Source organism: Pteropus medius, unplaced genomic scaffold (genome assembly GCF_902729225.1).
Source record: "Pteropus medius unplaced genomic scaffold, Ma_sr-lr_union100, whole genome shotgun sequence".
In the NCBI taxonomy this organism is placed as follows: domain Eukaryota; kingdom Metazoa; phylum Chordata; class Mammalia; order Chiroptera; family Pteropodidae; genus Pteropus; species Pteropus medius.
The window spans coordinates 352,325-368,855 of NW_024342542.1; the positions used below are offsets into that span (position 1 = coordinate 352,325).

Genomic DNA, 16,531 nt, shown 5'->3' on the forward strand with positions numbered 1-16,531 from the left:
AATTTATTTTTTATTAGAAATTATTTTATTTGTTTCCAAATATGTTTCTATATATTTTTCTTAAATTATCTTTAATGGTAGAAAATTCTGTTTGTAATGTTATACCTCCTTATTGTTCCTAATATTTGTTACTTTCCCACTTTTTTTGTTCAGTATTACCAGAGATATGCCCAATTTAAAAACATTTTTTAAAAAAATTTTAGTTTTGTTGATCCTATATATTTCTTTGTTTTCCATTTCACTTTTACTGTTCTTGTCTTCTTTATTCCAACTTATTTTACAATGTTATTTCTCTTATTATTTATATTTTATCAAAGTTATATATGCATATACTTGGAAAGTCATATACTTGTGCAAATAGATTGTTTCATAACAACACATCTGTCACATTTTCCCATTCTTGCTCCCCAGAAGCAATTATTTTCAACTCCTTTAGTTAATTGTTATCATTGGTGTGTGTTATATTACTATTCCTTTCTTGTGAAATTTTAAACATTTTCTATTAATTTCCCAATATAGGATATTGCTATCAGTGTTCAGTTATCTTTCACCATTACTCTATCCCCACCATACATATCTATACTCCCTGTGACCTTTCCTTCCAGGGAAGTTATATGGTTACTTTGGTTAAATGATAGTCATTTAACCATAATTATAAATATTATTAGGACTATATAAATGTTATTTATCTTAGAGTAATCTTTTCTGCATATATTTTGTTTGTTTGTTTTCTGGAGTTAATATCTCTGTTTTGTTTTGTTTGCAAGTGTTTCAGTCTCAAATTTTGCTCCATTGTGAAAATAGCTTCATAATATATTAACATATATTAGACTCTATCAATTTTATATTCTTGAAGAAATCTCTTCTGGAAACTGTTAGTTCTCTCCCTGCTCTGCAGTTGTCCTTCTGAGATTTCACTCCACCAATCATATTGGGGATTTCCTTCCCTCTTCCATTGCCTTCCCTCGGCCACCATTGCCTGAATCCCATGTATTCTTCTTTCTTAGTTTACTCCCTCGAAATGGTTAAGATCTTGCATGTCTGGAGGAAAATTTCTTTATTCTACCCTCACACTTATTTGACAGTTTAGCTACTTGTTAAATTCTAGATTGGAATTATTTTCTCAAAGTGATGTTGCTCTGTTAGTTTTTGGCTTTTATTATTACTAATAAGAAGGTCAATGCTATTCTGAACTTTGAACATTCTTGTTAAGCCCTCTTCTTTTCTCCTCTCTGGCAGCTGTAGGGTCTCTAGTGTTCTGAAATTTTATGAAGACATGACTAGATTTGAGCCCTTAAGTTAGTGGATCCATTTAATTGTGAAACATGGATCATTCAGATAGGGGACACATTTTAAAATAATTTCATTGATGATTTCTTCTTTATTTTCTTGGTCTTTGCTTCTTTGTCTTTCCTTAAGAATTCTTATTTTTTAGATGTTAGACTCCCTCAACAGGTTCCCTAATTATCTTTTACCTCCTATTTTCTTAAATTTATCTTTTTTCTCTCTGTTTAATGGGAGATTTTTCTCAACATTGTACTTTAACCATTTTATTAAGGGTTTTCTATGTTTTTATTTCTTTATTCTTGTTATTTCCTGAATGTCTTTTTTTTTATATATAGCTTCCTGTTCTTGTTTCAAGGAAGCAACTTCAAAATTTTTTCTAGTCCCATAAAGTCTCTGTTTCTTTCATATTAACTGGAAGTTTGTCATTTCTGATTTCTGGAACAGAACACTTAATTCCTTTACTTACAATTAACCTCTTTATTTTCAATCTCTTTCAGTTTTAAATAAATACATTTTAAACTTCAAATTTCCTTTTACATTCTGTTTTTGCTGAACATTACTAGTTTTGAAATGTAGTACTTTCATTGTTATTCACTTCTAAATTTCTATTTTGTGATTTCCATTGCAGTCTTTTTGTTAATTATGAGTCACTTCTGAGAGCGTTTTTAAGTTTACAAAGATTGTTATGTTTTTAACCAGCTTTTTTGCGTGTGCTTAATTTTTAATTCAATTTATTGTGATCAGGGAGAAACATGGTAAATATGATAACAGATCTTTTATACATTTTCACAAGTCCTTAAGTTCTAGTATGTGACTAATTTTTAAAAACATTCCATTTATATTTGGAAATAATGTATATTTTATATTTATTGTCTGCTAATTAATTTTGTGTTCAAAGATTCTATATCCTTAACAATTTTTGCCTGCTTTCTCTATCAGTTTATGATAGAGATGTTTTTAAATTTCCCATTGTGATTATAGATTTTTGTTGTATATGTCTTGAGGCAATGTTGTCAGTTGCATACTAGTTAACTTTTAAATCTTTCTGGTAGAATTTGCATGTTATTGCAAATTATCTCTATTCCAATTAGTATTTTTTGCTTCAAATTCTAATTTGACTTGGATTAATGAAGTTTTAGCATCTTTTTATTGGTAGTATTTGCATGCTATATATTTTTCCATTCTTTTGTTTTTAACATTTCTGAGGTGTTTTTCAGTATGTCTTATGTAGTTGAATTTTTAATGTCACACTCTTTTAATAAAATAATATAATCTGTTTCATTTATTTTTATTACTAATGTATTTGGACTTATTTTGCATTTTTTATTAACCAATTATTTTTTGCTCCTTTTTTTTCTTGCCTTCTGTTCAATAGATAAAATTTTCCGCTTGCTTATTTGGAGACTATTAAAATTTTTATTCCTTTATTAGTTATCTTCAGAGTTTAAAATACACATTCTGGGGGTGGCTCCATAGTGTAGTGATTAGCATGTCTGCTTTACACACAGAAGGTCCTGGGTTCGCACCCCAGGTGGAACCACGAACCAGGTACAAAACAAGGTATTTTCAATAAAATCTAGCTCCTATTTCCACATTTATAATTAATATTTCCCCTTTCCTAGAAAAAAAATGGCATCTGCACTGTTTTTTTCTTCTTACTTTTCTTCTCTAAACAGCATATCCTAAGATTAATTCATAGTATTATACAGAAATATTTCTTAATCCCTTTTGCACCTGACTTCACTTTTTAATACCACATTTATTTAACCATTTCCTTATTGATAGACATTTGAGACCATTTTGTGCTTTCTCTATCATTATAAATAATGTTTCCATGAATAGTCTTTTATATATATCTTTTTGTATTTGGGGCAATGTATCTTTAAAATGGATATATTTTAGAAGTGAGATTGCTGGGTTACAGGGTAAGTGCATATGTAATTTTGTAGGATAGTGCCATATTTCCCTCTATAGGGATTTTCTATTTTCTACTACCACCAGCAATGTTACCTCATAGCCTCAGCTAATTTTGGTAGCGTGAAATGGTCTTTCATCTTGAGTTAATCATCTTAGTATTAAGATCCATTTGCATTTTTTCTGTTATTGTATGTTCATATATTTATCCAGATTTTCTCTGGTATTGATAGTCTTTTCTTCTTTACTTTTTGAAGTTTTATATCTTTCCCAGTTTATTATTTACCATCTTACTTATGGTGCTTTGCCATTTTTTTTTCCCAATGTAGTCTATTATATCGGCCTTTTCCCTTATTACTTCTGGATCTTAAAACATAGTTAGAAGGGTTTCTCCCACTCTCAGATTATAGAAGAATTCACCCATGTTTTCCTCTGGCATTTATATGCTTATTTTAAATCTCTGATCCATTTAGAATTATCTTTGTGTATAATGTAAGGAGTAGATCCCAGTTTATTTTTTTCAATAAGGCTATCTAGCTAGCTGTCATCAACTAAATAAAAGTCAGTCTTTTCTCCCAGTGGTTTGAGACATTGCTTTTATTGTATACTTAAATTTCATATGGAATAAAGTGTTTCCTAGATTTTCCATTCTTTTCCTTTGATGTATCTATGTACCAATATCAGAATGTTTTAATTTTAAAGGATACCTAGTATGTTTTAATGTTACCTCCAAATTCATATTTTGAAATCTTCACCCCCAAGATGGTAGTATTAGGAAGTGGGGCCTTTGGGAGTTGATTTGGTCATGAGGATAGAGCCTTAATAAATGGGATTACTACTCTTATAAAAGAGACCACAGAGAGATCCTTAGCCCCTTGCACCATGTGAGGATGCAGTAAGGAGATGGCCATCCAGGAAATGGGCCATCTCTAGACAGTGAACTTGCTGGTTCCTTAATTTTGGACTTCACAGCCTCTAGAATGTGAGAAATAAATTTCTGTTGTTTATAAGCTATCCAGTCTATGATATTTTGTTACAGCAGCTCAAACTAAGACAGTTGGAATTATGTTACACTTATAAATAAATTTAAGGAGACCTGACACCTTATTATGTTGATTCTTTCAATACAAGAATGTGTATGTATTTCCATTTACTCAAGTCTATCTTTGGTCCTTAAGAGTACTGTAAAATTTTATTCATATATATTTTGAATATTTCTTGATAAGTTTTTGTCTGGTATTTTATTTACATTTTAGTATTGCAAAGAAGTTCTCCTCCATTAGTTTTTCTAACTGGTGTTTTTTTAAATACATATTTATATTAAGGCTCCCACAGTATTTTCATGCTTTAAATTTCTTCACCCTCCCTGAAAGCTTAAATTATAAGTTTAGCTGAATAAAAACGATAAATAGAGAGTTGTTTCCCCCCCCCTCTGAAGATGTTACCCCTTTTTCTTTTATTAGAGCAAATGCTGCTGGCTAGAAGTCTTCTCTCAATTGAATTGTTATTAATATGTAGATAATCTGTCATTTGCAACTTTTACTATAATCTCTTCATCTTTGAAATTCTGTATCTTCTCTATGAAATGTCTAGATGTATTTAAATTTATTCTATTAGGTGCTAAGTGCTTTTTATTCTCCACTTTCGAGCTTTTCTTAATTTAAAAATTCTCAATAATTATATCTTCAAAGTATTGCATCACACCATTCCTTCCATTCTCTTGCTCTGAAAATACTATTTTACAAATGTGGAAGCATCTCATTCTATCTTCTGTATCTTTTATCTTATTTCTCAAGATTATTTCATATTTTACTAATTTGCTTTTTTGGTCTAGTCTTTAGATTATTCTACTTTTAATTTTCAGATTAGATGTCCAATTTCCAAGATTCAAGTGCATCTATTTTTAAATACATCAGATCTTTAAAAATATCTATGTATTTTCATTTCTTCATTCTTTTAGTCAAAGTTATGCTTTCATTTATATTTTTGAAAGCTTTCAACCTTTTGTCAGATTATTATATAAAAATAATTCCCTGTGGAGTAAATTTCTGTTTCAACTGTTTACTTTGTTGATTTTCTTTCATACCATTAGATTTCTTCTTGTATTTTGGAATTTTGATTTGTAGCCTCATTTTTTTCCCCTTTCTCTTACTTGCCTCTGTAGTCTCCTCTTTATTTTGGCAGTTTTGTAGTTGCTTGTTCTTGTCCTTCTGGGCTCTGTCCAAAACTAGATTTAATAATGACATATTAGGACTCCTGTCTCATAGTGATCTTAGGGAACTTGACAGATCCAGTCAAAGCCAGCAGGTAACTTGGTTTAATACTAGGTTCCAAGGCTGTGAGTCTGGACTTTTACCTTCCTGGGACTGCAGCTTTATTCTAACTCTAGCCTCAGGCAACATTTGGGGTAATTTCTTTAGGCTCCTTTCAAAGCGATGAGTTGGGATCCACATCCTGGCTTCTGGCTTCACATTGTGAACCTACCTCTATTTCCCTGACTTATCTAAATCACTCCAGGCTTGTTGGCCATGCAGGAGCTAAATTTATGGCTAAACCATTGCCTATTATTGGGCCCTGGGTTCAGTTAGGCCATAGCGTCAGTGTATTCTGGTTCATGGATATATGTCTCTTGTATTTGATCTCAACTACATTTTTTTTGTTTACTTTTTATGTCTTAATGCATCATTGTATGTGTTTGGATCAGAGAAGATTTTCACAGCAAGAAGTTGCTGAGAAATTTTAATTGGAAATCCATCTGATTCTGATTCTTTTTTTATCAGTACATTTAACATCGACTGTGGTTACATATGATTGTCTGAGCCCATGTCACATGCCTATATCGAAACTTTAAAGGAATCTAAGGGACTTTCCTTTCTGTGCCTCTCTGGTGCTGGAGGCAGGCCTTGGGGTTGCATCCACCCCGCCACCTTCCTGGGCCCAGCCGACTCACATGGCCTTGGGAAGGCTGGCTGCGCTGAGGAAGAGGTGGCAGAGATGGCAACTATGGCCAGAAGGTAGTAGCCTAGTGAAGGACAGGCCTGCTGCCCTCTCAAACAACTGCAGAGGAAGAGAGAAATGGTGACGGCCTCGGCTGCCTGGGAGGGCCACTATAGCCACTTTTGCAAGGACGAAGATAGCCCCAAATTACCAGGTGTAATTTTTGTCCCAGGTGTGAATCAGGCTTTATTGAAGAAGTGACAGATGATTCCAGTTTTTTAGGTGGTGGTGGCAGCCAGATAGACAATAGCATATCAACACATTTTGCAGAGTTCTGGTGCAATTTAGACCACACAATGATTATATAAGATTTTAGACCATTTCTAAGTATCAATCCACTGGACCAAGATAATAGAACCACTGAGAGAGGTCACCAAACTCACACTGACTTCTGGGGACCAAGTCTACCTCCCAGATTGCCAATGACTTGGAGATACAGATCACAAGGAAGTACTCATCTTGATAGATCTCCAGCTATTGAAGGAATAATACAACAGTTCTTTGCAGAATTCTTTGCAAATTCTGCAGTTCCTGGATCCCCACTTTTTCCTGGAGCGGGATACTGCACTCCAACCCAGGGGACTATGCCCGGGGTTAGATAGGGCTTGTTGCCATTGTAAACCAATTTTTAGGACAACTGGAAAACACAGGGCCTCCCCCAGTTGACAAGGAAAAGATCACATCTCTTCCAACAGTGATAGTAACTCAGGAACAAGTTGGTATGGGTTTAAAGTGTTCAATATACAAAGAAGATTACACAGTTGAAGAGGAAGTTGAGCAGTTACCCTGTAACCATTTCTTTCACAGCAGTTGTATTGTGCCCTGGTTAGAACTGTGTGATACATGTCCTATATGTAGGAATAGCTTAAATGGTGAGGACTCTACTTGGCAAATCCAGAGCTCTGAGGCCTCTCCAAGTAACAGATTTAGCAGTTACAGACAACTAGATGACCCATGGACTTTCTGAAGCTAAGGACCATGTCTGAGCCAGGCTGTGGTACTTCTTATCACAGCTATAAATTGTTATCAAAACAAAAAAAGAAGGTGGATTTAGGAATCATATAAGAAACCTCAACCCATAATATTAATGCAGTGAGTGTTTTTCTTCTCTAAATTTAAAGTTAGCATCTATAGATGGAATTGTATCTACAACCAAATGCCTCTTATACATGAATTCAGAGTGATAATTTTATAAGTGTGAAATTTAATTGTGTGTGTTTTCCCTGCCAGAATAGAATCAGTTCCTTAAAGTCTAGCTAGAGTCCTGCTATCTGTCATGTTATTTTGTAATGGATGTTTTCACCTCTTTGTCCAGCCTCTACCCTACCATTAATGTATTTTACAATAAATACAGTGGAACCAGAGCCCTAAAGTCCTGCTGATGTAAAGTCTTTGTTTTAAATGTACAAAAGCATATACTCTTGGCCACATTCACTGTGAATTGAGGTCAGGTTAATTCAGGAATCTTAGACTAATGACTGTTTTGTCTTGAACTCTCAGAAAGCAAATTAAAGAAAAATTACAGGAGAAAAGAGAAAGTGGCTTATCATTGTACTCTTTTGGTTTTCTTAATTTTTAAAGACTACTTCACAAGATGCAGTTTCCACAGAAACCAACATGACATGTCTTAGTCTTCTGTTCGTAGGAATCTGATTCTGGTGACTTTTGGGGAATGATGTAGGCAGCATACAGGCACAGAAAGACAAATGTTTGAAATCTTTGGTTCTGAAGTTTTTTAATGATTCCCCAACTCGTTTATTATCTTTTGTCCTGGGGACCTTAAAATAATTTCCCTTACAGAAATAGAATTACTTCATTACTGCTTCTACAGCCAATTCACTGTTTTTAGTAATTCACTGATCTTTAGGAATTGAATTTTTATATTGTCTCATTTTAATTTTTAAGCCCTTTAATAATCTCTAAACCTTTCTGTTGGCTTGATTCTGGCTATATTTGGAATCAAACTGATTATTGTGATCATGTATAAAACGATTTGGCCTAAGAGAGGTATGTCTTAATTTTTTTTTACCCTAACAATGTTTCATGTACTTGCACATACTCTTTCAAGCATTTGAAGATCAAAATATCCTTGGAACCTTAAAATTTCAAAAGGAAATGATGGGGATATGTAACCATAGTTGATGCATCAAAAAAGGTGACAGGGACACCGTTTATATGGTCACATCAGCCCTTCATAGTTTGGATTGATGAGAACAAGGAGGTTACTTTTTGGTGAATCTCTTTCTCAGCTAGGAGTCTTTTCTCAGTTTTTGTTGACTATCATATACTATACACTGATTTTGGGGGTGAGGAAGGGGTTGGAGATACCTTTGTACTTCGGTAGATGATAAAGGAGTAGGGGAAAGAAGAGAGAAAGCGGGAGAATGGCTCACTGAATTAATAGCCTGCCTGTTAAAGTTGTGCCCTTAAAGTATGATTCAGGTTGGGCCCAGAGGTAATAAAAGATTTTTTTTTTCATAACAAAAAGGAATCTAACAATTACCTGGCATTTTCAGCTCCCATAAGGAGATAAAGTTCTGCCTTCTACCAAAACTTATAATTTGGTTATTTTCCAAACTTGGAAAGGGGATTCAGATTTAAGGTTGCCAAACAAATAACTACTATAGCATATGCCCTAGAAATCTATGAAGAGATATTCTCTGAGTATCGCATATATTTTTTTTTCCTTTCTGTACAAAACCACGTAACTATTCAAGCATCAACAGCTAAAGTTTAATTTCCATGCAATGCAGAGCTGCAGGCTCTACAGATAAGCATGGCCACATTAAGCACAGCTTTTTGTTAAATGTATGATTGAAGTGCACAGTGGTCTGATTTTATACTTTATAATAGCTTTTAATCTGCATTGGTTGGAACTCTAGAGGGCCATCTGTTTTAACAGGAGACTCAAATTTATAATTTTATGGCACTACTGTAATTGTAGGTTTTTGTAATATTTGTAGTGTTCAAGCCGAAAACATTGAGATAAATAATCTATAAAGAGGTTTGAGATGACATTGACTTTCTATCAGTTATTATGCGATCATGGATGCCGGAGTTTAATGATTTAATTATATGCAACTCAAGGCTCTCTTTCCAGTTTCCAAACTTGTACACTTTTGGTATCAGAGATAATGGGGGAAAGAAGAATGGAGTTTCCAGAGTCCTTGACCCCTCATATCTGAGAAAAAGTTTTCTTTGCCTTATGCCCACTGGAAAAGATTACCATTCCTTTGGTCTTGCAAGAAACTCCTTTTGTAACTTCTGTGTTGAAAGTAAAGGTGTCCTAGGAGCCTTCTCTCAAATCTTTGTCAAGAACTTTGTGCTTTCTTTTTACGTACCATGTGTGAATGAATATATGGACCTCTCTTCTTCCCCAAAACCTGTACCTATCTCCAATAGTCAAAGCTGGCAAGTTTTCTGGCAAAACTTTGGAGTCGAATTCCAACATGATATTGAGTTTGCTTCCCATACTGATTCTCATTAATAATTAAGACAACATCCAACTCCATGTAGGGACACTTACCATTTTAAAATATCTTCACCTTAGATTATAACTCACCTGTAAAGATTGCCTATAGTCTCTTTAATATGCCTGATTACTGATTCAGCATGTTCTTGGGGAATTCTCTTTATTTTCTTGACCCTCATTTTAGGGAGACTATACAACATGATCAAAAATTCTCTGCGCATTCATCAGAAGATTTATTGATTGGCTGGAATTTGAAGATGTTCTATCAACTTCCTCTCTGAATATTCACCCCCTATTTTTATTTTATCATTTGTTGTTTCTGCTTAGATATATTTTTACCACTTCTAGCTTAATATTGATGAATATCATATCAAGATGAATTTCTCCTTACCCTGAATACTAACAACACTTTGACTAAAAGAGGTAAAGGTACGGTAAGAGGCCAACGGGCCTGGGAGCCAAGCTTGGGAGTAAAGTAAGAAATATGTGTTTTTGATCTAGGAAAAACAATTAAAGATGCATCTATTTGCTAGTATTGTCTCCTCAAAGAGACCTAAAATTAGCTACTAGTGCATTTATTATCTTTACCATGATACCTAGCATGTTATGAATGTTCAGAAAAGGTTACATTCAGCTTCCCTTTTATATTCTGTTGTGTTAAAATCAAGGTTAAAATAAAAATATAAAAAAGTGAGCTATATTAAACTGTTGTGATTGATGAAATGATAAAATATATATTTAAAATAGTTGGATAAAAACACTTCAGATTTTTTAAGAAGGTGAAACAAATATTTTAGAATTTTCTAAATAGTTATAGATTTTGAATAGAATACATTAAATACTTTATTTAGTTAAACCCCCATATCTTTTGCTCATTTTTTTTAGTATATGTGCTACCGAAACAAGCACGCTTTTGCTCATTTTTATCAAGTTGTTTTATTTATTGTGGAGTTTTCAGAGTTCTTTGTATGTTTTGGATAAAAGTTCTTTTTCACAAATCTTGTCTCAGTCTCTTGACGTTGATGGATTTCTGAACTTTTTCTTTTTTATTATTTTTTAAATGCCTACAGCACTTGGTATTCCAAGGTGGTCTCCTATCTAACTACTAACCAGGCCCGACCCTGCTTAGCTTCTGAGATCAGACAAGATTGGGCATATTCAGGGTGGCATGGCTGTAGATGGGTTTTTGAATTTTGAACCAGCCCCTCATTCCTAGGATAAATTATACTTAACTAAGGTATATAAATTTTAAAATATATTTCTCAACACAATTTTCTAATATTTTCCATCTATGTCCATGAAGGGTATTGGTCTATAGTTCTCTTTCTTTGTATTTATTTTATCTGGTTTTATTATCAGGTTAACATTGACCTCTTAAAATTGTATGGGAAATTATTTGTAATCTCCATGCAATCAATAAAAATAACTTTGAAAATACATAGTGAAAGAAACAAGAATGGAATATAGATGGTACACTATGAAATATCTCTCTAACATAAAAGAAGCAGCACTGGAGTAATTAAGTAACAAAAAAACATAAGACACAGAAAATACATAGCAAAATGGCAGAATCAAGTCTTTGTTACTCTTAACGTAAAAAATGAAATTCTTTGATTAAAAGGCAGATGTTAGCAGAGTAGATTAAAAAACATAATTTGACTTCCGGTTTTGGGTTCAACATTGTAAAGAGCGACAAATGAATACAGAAAATTACAGCTTAATGGGAGCAGAAATCACTACTAGATCCTGGTAGAAAAGTATAATTGATTGCTAAAGACTGAGCATGGACTAATTTTAGATATAAAAACTTCTGGGGACTCTGCCAAAGGGGCTATCTACAACTTCATGAGTTTTACCTCCATGAGCTTCACCATGTACCCAGGGTAAACATCAAAGAAAAATCCCCTCATGCATCCTCCTGTCAGGGAGAAGGGAAAATAACAATTTTGAAATTTTTTTAATTAAATTTATTGGGGTGATATGGGTTAATAAAATTATATAGGGTTGAAGTATACAATTCAATAATACATCATCTGTATATTGTATTGTGTTCACCACACAAAGTCAAATCTGTCATCATATATTTGACCCCCTTTACCCTGATCTACCCCCTTTTCCTCTGGTAATCACTAAACTGTCGTCTGTGTCTACTAATCTTTGTTGTCGTGTTCATTTGTTGCTTTCAGTTTTATATCCCACAAATGAATGAAATCATATGATTCTTAACTTCTCCTGTCTGATTTATTTCATTTAGCATTATAATCTCAAGATCCATCTATGTTGTCACAAATGGTAGTATTTCATCTTTTCTTATGGCTGAATAATATTCTATTTTATGTATGTACCACATTTTCTTTATCCAATCATCTATCGAAAGACACTTCAGTTGTTTCCATGTCTTGTCCACCATGAATAATACTGCAGTTAACATCAGGGTGCACATCTTTACAGATATAAGTTTTCAAATATTTTGGGTAGATACCCAGAATAGGAATTGCTGGGTCATATGGTAATTCTATTCTTAAATTTTTAGGAATTTCCATACTGTTTCCCTTAGGGGCTGTACCAATTGGCAGGCCCACCAATAGTGTATGAGGGTTCTTTTTTCCCCATACCTCTCCAACACTTATTATTACTTGTCCTGTTGCTGATAGCCATTCTAACAGGTGTGAGGTAGTATCTCATGGTGGTTTTCATTTGCATTTTCCTAATAACTAGTGAAGTTGAGCATCTTCTCATATTTCTGTTGGCTGTTTATATGTCTTCTTGGGAGAAGTGTCTGTTAAGGTCCACTGCCCATTTTTAATTGGATTGTTATTTGTTGTTGTTGTTATTGAGTTGTATGAATTCATTGTATATTTTGGATATTAGGCCCTTATCAGAGGTGTTGTTTGCAAGAGGTGTTGTTGTTCAATTGGTTGCCTCTTTGTTTTGTTAATGGGTTCTTTTGCTATGCAGAAGCTTTTTAGTTTGAAATAGTCCCATTCATTTATTTTTGCTTTTACTTCCCTTGCCTTTGAGGTCAAATTCATAAAATCCTTACGAAATCCAAGGTCCATGATTTAGTACTTGTTTTCTTCTATGCAATTTATTGGTTCAGGTCTTATATTTAGGTGTTTGATCTATTTTGAATTAATTTTTGTATATGGTGACAGATAGCAGTCCAGGTTCAATTCTTTTTGCATGTGGCTTTCCAGTATTCCCAGAACCACTTATTGAAGAGGCTTTCTTTTCTCCATTATATGTTTTTGGCTCCTTTGTCAAAAATTATTTGCTCATATTCATGCGAGTTTATTTCTGGGCTCTTAATTCTGTTCCATTGGTCTATGTGTCTGTTTTTCTGCCAATACCTTGCTGTTTTAATTATTGTTAACTTGTAGTATAATTTGAAGTCAGACAATGTGATACCTCTGGCCTCATTTTTCTCAGGATTGCTTTGACTCTTTGGTGGCTTTTGTGATTCTACATAATTCTGATGATATTTTGTTCTAGTTCTTTAAAAAAATACCATTGGGATTTTGATGGGGATTGTATTAAATCTGTATACTGCTTTGTGTAATATGGATATTTTAACTATGTTGATTCTTCCAATCCATTCACAGAATATTTTTCCATTTCTTTTTGTCTTCAATTTCTTTTAGTAATGTCCTATAATTTTCAGTGTATAGGTCCTTCACATGCTTTGTTAAGTTTATTCCCAGGTATTTTATTCTGTATGTTGTTACTGCAAAATGAATTGTTTTTTTTTTTCATTTCTTTTTCTGAAATTTCATTGTTGGTGTAGAAGAATGCTATGAGATTTGTACATTGATTTTGTAGCCTGAAACTTTACTGTATTTGTTTATGGTTTCTAATAGTTTTTTTGTGGAGGTTTTAGGGTTTTCTAGATAAAGAATAATGCAAAGAGTGACAATTTGATTTCTACATTCCCAATTTGGATACCTTTTATTTCTTTTTCTTGCCTGATTGCTCTAGCTAGGACTTCCAATACAATGTTAAATAAGAGTGGTGAGAGTGGGTATTCTTGTCTTATTCCTGATCTTAGAGGAAAGTTTTCAAGTTTTCACCATTAAGTATGATATTAGGTGAGGGTTTGTCATATATGGCCTTTATTATGTTGAGGTACTTTCCTTCTACTGGGAATCTAAAGCAACCATACCAAGGACTCTAATGGACAAAGTGGATAATATGAAATAACAGATGGTTAATGTAAGAATAGAGATAGAAACCTTAAGAAAGATTAAAAAAATGCTGGAATCAAAAATACTATAACAGCAATGAAGGATGCCTTTGATAGCCTTATCAGTATACTGGATATTAGTGAGGAAAAAATTCAGGAGGCTTAAGGATATGTCAGTAGAGTCGTCTAAAACTGAAAAGCAAGGAAAAGTAAAATGATAAAAATCAAAACAAAATATCCAAAAATCGTGGGACAATTACAAAAGATACATACAAAATGGAAATACCAAAAGGAGAAGAAAGAATGAAATGGAGAAAACATTTGCAGTAATAATGGTTGGATTTTTTTCCAAAATTACTGACAGATATCAAATCGGAGATTAAGGAAGCCTAGAGAACATTAAGCAGAATAAATACTAAAAATCAACACTTAAGCATATCATTCAAACTGGAGATCAAAGACAAATGAAAAATATTGTAAAAAGCCAGAGAAAAAGACACATTACTTATAGATGAACGAGGATTAAATTAGACCAGGCCTGTCTTTAAATATCATGCATTCAACTATCAGAAAGAGAAATTAAGATCACAATCCCATTTGCAATTGCATCACAAAAATAATAAAATACCTAGGAATAAATATAACCAGGGCAGGGATTCTGGGAAAACATGGTGAAATGAGAGATATCCTCAGATCTCTCCCCTTGAAAGAACAATAAGCTGAACATCTAAAACTGAACAAAAACCACCCAAACTGCACACCAGCATGTCTGAACAGGGGATCTGCGCATAAGAGCTACCACAGGTCAGAACCCTGGATGTCGTGTGGTAGACTGGAACAAATAAAGAAAGTGCCTCTTGCAGCCACAGGAACTCTTTGCAGGAGGAGGGGGAGGAGGGAAGGAGTGGTAACTTCCCTGAACAGCCCTGCCTGGAAGTGCCAGGAATTTTCTACACAACCGACAGCAGGCATAGTCATTAGCGCATAAAGCAGAGAAACAGAACTGGACAGCAGAGAAACAACAGTTGATTTTTACTGACCTCAGTTGCAAAACCGAGGCTGAGCTGCAGCCCTCAACCCCCAACCCAGAGGGCCCCTCCTGCTATATCCTCCAAGACTGATCACCATGGAGCCTAGAGGAATCTGAGCAAACGCTACCCAAACTGTTGCTACCACTGACACAGACTGAAACAGAGGAGTGACTATGATTAAAATCTACAAGAAAACAAAAGACTTTAGGCTCTATATAAAGCAGAGATCCAAGAGGCTTAGATGCCACCTTCTTGAAACCAAAAGAAAAATGCCTTCTTTGCAGCAGGCTAAAGAGAGTCCTTTATATAATAAATCTTTTTGGATAAACAAAAGAATATACTTCCATTAATACCCAGGTGGAAAAATAGTCCATTAAACATCATGAACAACCAAAGTGACAAGGCATCTCAGAAAGAAAGAAAAAAATCTCCAGAAAATGAGCTTATAGACATAAAATATGTGACTTAAGTGACAGAGAATTCAGAATGATATTTCTGAAAAACCTCAGTGAGTTCTGAAACGAGTCATATCAACAATTTCAGAAACTGCAAAAACAGCTAGATGAGCAGAGCAAGGAGATTGAAAACCTAAAAAAGAACCAATTGAACTTTGAGATAAAAAACACAGTACAAGAGTTAAATGAAATAGCAAGCTTGGGAAATAGAGATGACCAAATGGAGGAAAGGATCAGTGATATCAAAGACAGAAATCTAGAAATAAATCAGAAGGAAGAAGAGAGAAACTGAAGAATGAAAAATAATGAAAGAGAAATTCAAGAACTACCTGATACCATCAGGAGAGGAAAAATAAAAATGGGCATTTCCGAAGGCGAGGAATAGGAGCAGGGACTAGAAAGCATTTTCAGACAAATAATAGATGAGAATTTCCCAAATCTAAGGAATGAGCTGGAACTTGGAATTCAAGAAGTCAATAGAACACCCAATTATCTCAACCCAAAAAGGCCTTCACCAAGACACATTATATTAAAGTTATCAAAAATCAATGACAAAGATAGAATTCTCAGGGCAGCCAGAGAGAAGAAAATGGTAATATATAAAGAAAAGCCCATTGGATTATCATCATACTTCTCAGCACAGAGCTTACAAGCCAGAAAGGAATGGAATCAAATATTTAAACTATTAAATGAAAGGAGCTAGAATAATGTTTCCAGCTAAGCTCTCCTTTAGATAGGAAGGAGAAATTAAGACCTTTCCAGATATACAAAAATTGAGGGAATTCTCCACTATGAGGCCTGCATTACAGGAAATACTGAAAGGGGTCAGCTCACCTAAAACAAAATGACATACACAAAAAATACATAATTAGGAGTAAAGTGACTATCAGGCAAATAGAAGCAGAGGAGCGCAACCCTTACTAGGAACAGGACATTATAAGCTTAAATAATAAGAGAATTGCTGTAGCTAGATGATAATGAATGTTCAGCATACATAGGCACAAATTGAGATAACAATGACTGAAAAGGGGAGGATACAAAGATCCAAATTCACAAAGGGGAAAGGAGATAAGGCACACACAGAAGAAAATTGACGACTGTATATATATATATATAACTATCCTTTTCATATTTGTAATGATAACCACACACACGGAGTCAGAATTGAAATATATAATAAAACAAGAAGAATCAG

The 16,531-nt window shown here is 33.9% G+C and overlaps 2 pseudogenes; one reads left to right on the forward strand and one right to left on the reverse strand.

Moving 5' to 3' along the window:
* The first annotated feature begins 6,276 nt into the window (after positions 1-6,276).
* On the forward strand, positions 6,277-7,165 carry LOC120605525 (E3 ubiquitin-protein ligase RNF115-like; annotated as a pseudogene).
* A 3,566-nt stretch (positions 7,166-10,731) lies between these two features.
* On the reverse strand, positions 10,732-10,850 carry LOC120605541 (uncharacterized; annotated as a pseudogene).
* Positions 10,851-16,531: the final 5,681 nt, after the last annotated feature.